The following is a 5000-nucleotide window of genomic DNA, read 5'->3' as shown; positions in this document are numbered from 1 at the left end:
GGAGCGGAGCAACACACACGCGGGGCTTCTCACCGCCTCGCTGCGGCCAGCGAGCGGCTTCTCGACACGGTCTTTCGGGCCGTCTCTCTCGGCTCTCGGCTCTCTCTCTGGTGGCCCTTCACACTGCCCATTCTCTTCTCTCTGGCTTCTCGGGCAGCTCTCCCCCCGAAAGAGCGCCCTGGGCAGGACGGGAACCGGGACCAAGCCACGCGGCTCACCCGGCCTAGGCGGCACTCGCTCTGCCCCGACGACCGCGCGGCGCGGCCGCCCTATCCTCCGCCTTGCGACGCAGGCACCCTGGAAACCTGCGGGGACGCGGCCCGTCACCTCGCTCCCAATATACGGAAAGATAAGTCCAAGGCCGCCGACGCCTCCAAGGAGACGAGTGGAAGTCGACCGGGAGGGTGCGCCAGCGCAGGCCGACCGCTACGTCGACATAGCCGGAGGCAGCCTGGAACAGCGACCCCTTGGTGAACTTCCGCAGGCGGCCGCGACACCAGGTCTACCCGGGCGGACGGAGACCAGGTCTACCCCGGCTCCGGGATACCAGGTCTACCCCGGCCGCCGGGTACAAGGTCTACCCCGGCTCCTGGATACCAGGTCTACCCCGGCCGCCGGGTACAAGGTCTACCCCGTCTCCTGGATACCAGGTCTACCCCGGCCGCCGGGTACAAGGTCTACCCCGGCTCCGGGATACCAGGTCTACCCCGGCCGCCGGGTACAAGGTATACCCCGTCTCCTGGATACCAGGTCTACCCCGGCCGCCGGGTACAAGGTCTACCCCGGCTCCCGGATACCAGGTCTACCCCGGCCGCCGGGTACAAGGTCTACCCCGTCTCCGGGATACCAGGTCTACCCCGGCCGCCGTGTACAAGGTCTACCCCGGCTCCCGGATACCAGGTCTACCCCGGCCGCCGGGTACAAGGTCTACCCCGGCTCCTGGATACCAGGTCTACCCCGGCCGCCGGGTACAAGGTCTACCCCGTCTCCGGGATACCAGGTCTACCCCGGCCGCCGGGTACAAGGTCTACCCCGGCTCCTGGATACCAGGTCTACCCCGGCCGCCGGGTACAAGGTCTACCCCGTCTCCTGGATACCAGGTCTACCCCGGCCGCCGGGTACAAGGTCTACCCCGGCTCCGGGATACCAGGTCTACCCCGGCCGCCGGGTACAAGGTCTACCCCGGCTCCCGGATACCAGGTCTACCCCGGCCGCCGGGTACAAGGTCTACCCCGTCTCCTGGATACCAGGTCTACCCCGACCGCCGGGTACAAGGTCTACCCCGGCTCCTGGATACCAGGTCTACCCCGGCCGCCGGGTACAAGGTCTACCCCGGCTCCTGGATACCAGGTCTACCCCGGCCGCCGGGTACAAGGTCTACCCCGTCTCCTGGATACCAGGTCTACCCCGGCCGCCGGGTACAAGGTCTACCCCGTCTCCGGGATACCAGGTCTACCCCGGCCGCCGGGTACAAGGTCTACCCCGTCTCCGGGATACCAGGTCTACCCCGGCCGCCGGGTACAAGGTCTACCCCGTCTCCGGGATACCAGGTCTACCCCGGCCGCCGGGTACAAGGTCTACCCCGGCTCCGGGATACCAGGTCTACCCCGGCCGCCGGGTACAAGGTCTACCCCGGCTCCGGGATACCAGGTCTACCCCGGCCGCCGGGTACAAGGTCTACCCCGGCTCCGGGATACCAGGTCTACCCCGGCCGCCGGGTACAAGGTCTACCCCGTTTCCTGGATACCAGGTCTACCCCGGCCGCCGGGTACAAGGTCTACCCCGGCTCCGGGATACCAGGTCTACCCCGGCCGCCGGGTACAAGGTCTACCCCGTCTCCTGGATACCAGGTCTACCCCGGCCGCCGGGTACAAGGTCTACCCCGTCTCCGGGATACCAGGTCTACCCCGGCCGCCGGGTACAAGGTCTACCCCGGCTCCCGGATACCAGGTCTACCCCGGCCGCCGGGTACAAGGTCTACCCCGTCTCCCGGATACCAGGTCTACCCCGGCCGCCGGGTACAAGGTCTACCCCGTCTCCGGGATACCAGGTCTACCCCGGCCGCCGGGTACAAGGTCTACCCCGTCTCCGGGATACCAGGTCTACCCCGGCCGCCGGGTACAAGGTCTACCCCGGCTCCCGGATACCAGGTCTACCCCGGCCGCCGGGTACAAGGTCTACCCCGGCTCCGGGATACCAGGTCTACCCCGGCCGCCGGGTACAAGGTCTACCCCGTCTCCCGGATACCAGGTCTACCCCGGCCGCCGGGTACAAGGTCTACCCCGGCTCCGGGATACCAGGTCTACCCCGGCCGCCGGGTACAAGGTCTACCCCGTCTCCGGGATACCAGGTCTACCCCGGCCGCCGGGTACAAGGTCTACCCCGGCTCCCGGATACCAGGTCTACCCCGGCCGCCGGGTACAAGGTCTACCCCGTCTCCGGGATACCAGGTCTACCCCGGCCGCCGGGTACAAGGTCTACCCCGGCTCCGGGATACCAGGTCTACCCCGGCCGCCGGGTACAAGGTCTACCCCGTCTCCCGGATACCAGGTCTACCCCGGCCGCCGGGTACAAGGTCTACCCCGGCTCCCGGATACCAGGTCTACCCCGGCCGCCGGGTACAAGGTCTACCCCGTCTCCGGGATACCAGGTCTACCCCGGCCGCCGGGTACAAGGTCTACCCCGTCTCCGGGATACCAGGTCTACCCCGGCCGCCGGGTACAAGGTCTACCCCGTCTCCGGGATACCAGGTCTACCCCGGCCGCCGGGTACAAGGTCTACCCCGTCTCCGGGATACCAGGTCTACCCCGGCCGCCGGGTACAAGGTCTACCCCGTCTCCGGGATACCAGGTCTACCCCGGCCGCCGGGTACAAGGTCTACCCCGTCTCCGGGATACCAGGTCTACCCCGGCCGCCGGGTACAAGGTCTACCCCGGCTCCGGGATACCAGGTCTACCCCGGCCGCCGGGTACAAGGTCTACCCCGTCTCCGGGATACCAGGTCTACCCCGGCCGCCGTGTACAAGGTCTACCCCGTCTCCGGGATACCAGGTCTACCCCGGCCGCCGGGTACAAGGTCTACCCCGGCTCCGGGATACCAGGTCTACCCCGGCCGCCGGGTACAAGGTCTACCCCGGCTCCGGGATACCAGGTCTACCCCGGCCGCCGGGTACAAGGTCTACCCCGGCTCCCGGATACCAGGTCTACCCCGGCCGCCGGGTACAAGGTCTACCCCGGCTCCGGGATACCAGGTCTACCCCGGCCGCCGGGTACAAGGTCTACCCCGTCTCCGGGATACCAGGTCTACCCCGGCCGCCGGGTACAAGGTATACCCCGTCTCCTGGATACCAGGTCTACCCCGGCCGCCGGGTACAAGGTCTACCCCGGCTCCGGGATACCAGGTCTACCCCGGCCGCCGGGTACAAGGTCTACCCCGGCTCCGGCATACCAGGTGTAGCCCGGGGGGCCGGACAACGGGTCTACCCCGGCGCCCGGAGGAAAAGTCTATTCCGGGGCCATGGCAAGAGGTATTTCCCCATACCCGGGTAGTAGAGCGTTTCTCAATGGCCGGCTTTACCTTTTTTTGCCTGGTGGGGGTGGGGGGGGCGGGCGCGAGGGGGGGGGCTCGGTGTGGGTTTTTGTGGGGGGTGGGGGAATGTGCGTTGCGGGACTTTTGGTTCGAGTTTTCTGGGTTTGTTTTGGGAGTTACGGGGTTATCCCTTTGTTTTTTGTGGCTTGGTTCCCCTTGGTCTGGTTTGGGGTTCGGGTTTCATTTCCCGCGCTTCCCCTTTCCTCCCTTCTCGAAGAGAACGACTCTTCTGTTCCCTCGGCGCAAGAAACTGATCCGGAAAAGGAATTTTCTTGGCGAACTTTATTTCTTTCCCTCTGGTACCCAGAGCGATCCCAGACCAAGCTGACAGGCAGCCTGCGTCAGCCTGCCGTCGAAGCAGCGTCAGCAGCCCCCTCCGCCCGGGGTGCCGCGCAGCCCTACCCGGCCGAACGGAATTTCAGTGGGGCCAGCGCGCAAGGGAAGCGAGGGAGGGAGGGAGGGACGGGGGGGCGGGGGGGGAAGGGAGGGAGAGAGAGACAGAGAGAGAGGGGCACGGTGACACACACGCCGGCTCCACACACTCGCAATCCGACGCCGCCCCCTCAGAGCCCGCCCATCGACGGTTGGGGGCGCCCCGCCTGAAGACTTTCCCCGCCTCCGCCCATCGACGGTTGGGGGCGCCCCGCCCTGCCCCATCAGACTCCCCGGCGCCGCTCGCAGACTACTTTCCCCACCCCCGTCGCCGTCCCCCGCCCGCTCTCTCCTCGGCCGGTTCGCACACCCGCAGCGGCGGGAGGGCCAGGAGCGGGCCGACACCGAGGAAGGCGGGTCCTTCGGCCAGCAGGGCCGGGGCCCGCGGCAGAGGCGGCCCCTTTGCCGAGAAGCCTTCTCTTCGGCTCTCGCCCAGCCTTCTGCTTTGACGGCCTTCTTTCCTTGACGCTCCAGCCCGGCCTGGCCCCGTCCGAGCCCGGGGCAGGACGGCAGCGGGGTGGGGGGGAGGGGGGTCGAGCGGCTGAAGGCAGTGAGGGATCCGGAGACGGAGGCAGGAGCCGGGCCGCTGTCGCTTTGGGCACGGAGGAGGCGGGAGCGCTGCCGGCTCCCAACGGCCGGCTCCTTCCCTCTCTAGACCGGCGCCGGGCGGCCGGAGGGTGGGTCGTGCGCGGGACAGCAGGTCCGCCCGGGACACCAGGGCGAAAGGTCTGCCGCAGCAGCCGGGCGGCCGGAGGCCGGGCCCGGAGTAGGACGACAGGTCTACCCCGGCTCCCGGAAGACCAGGTCTACCCCGAGGCTTCCGTGCACCAGGTCTACCCCGGCTCCCGGAACACCAGGTCTACCCCGGCTCCAGGGGAACAGGCCTACCCCGGCGCCCGGAATTCCAGGTCTACCCCGGCTCCCGGAAGACCAGGTCTACCCCGGCTCCAGGAGAACAGGCCTACCCCGGCGCCCGGAAT

Source organism: Lonchura striata, chromosome 37 (genome assembly GCF_046129695.1).
Source record: "Lonchura striata isolate bLonStr1 chromosome 37, bLonStr1.mat, whole genome shotgun sequence".
NCBI classification, from domain to species: domain Eukaryota; kingdom Metazoa; phylum Chordata; class Aves; order Passeriformes; family Estrildidae; genus Lonchura; species Lonchura striata.
The sequence above is the reverse complement of the archived record's forward strand: the minus strand, read 5'-3'. Positions refer to the sequence as shown.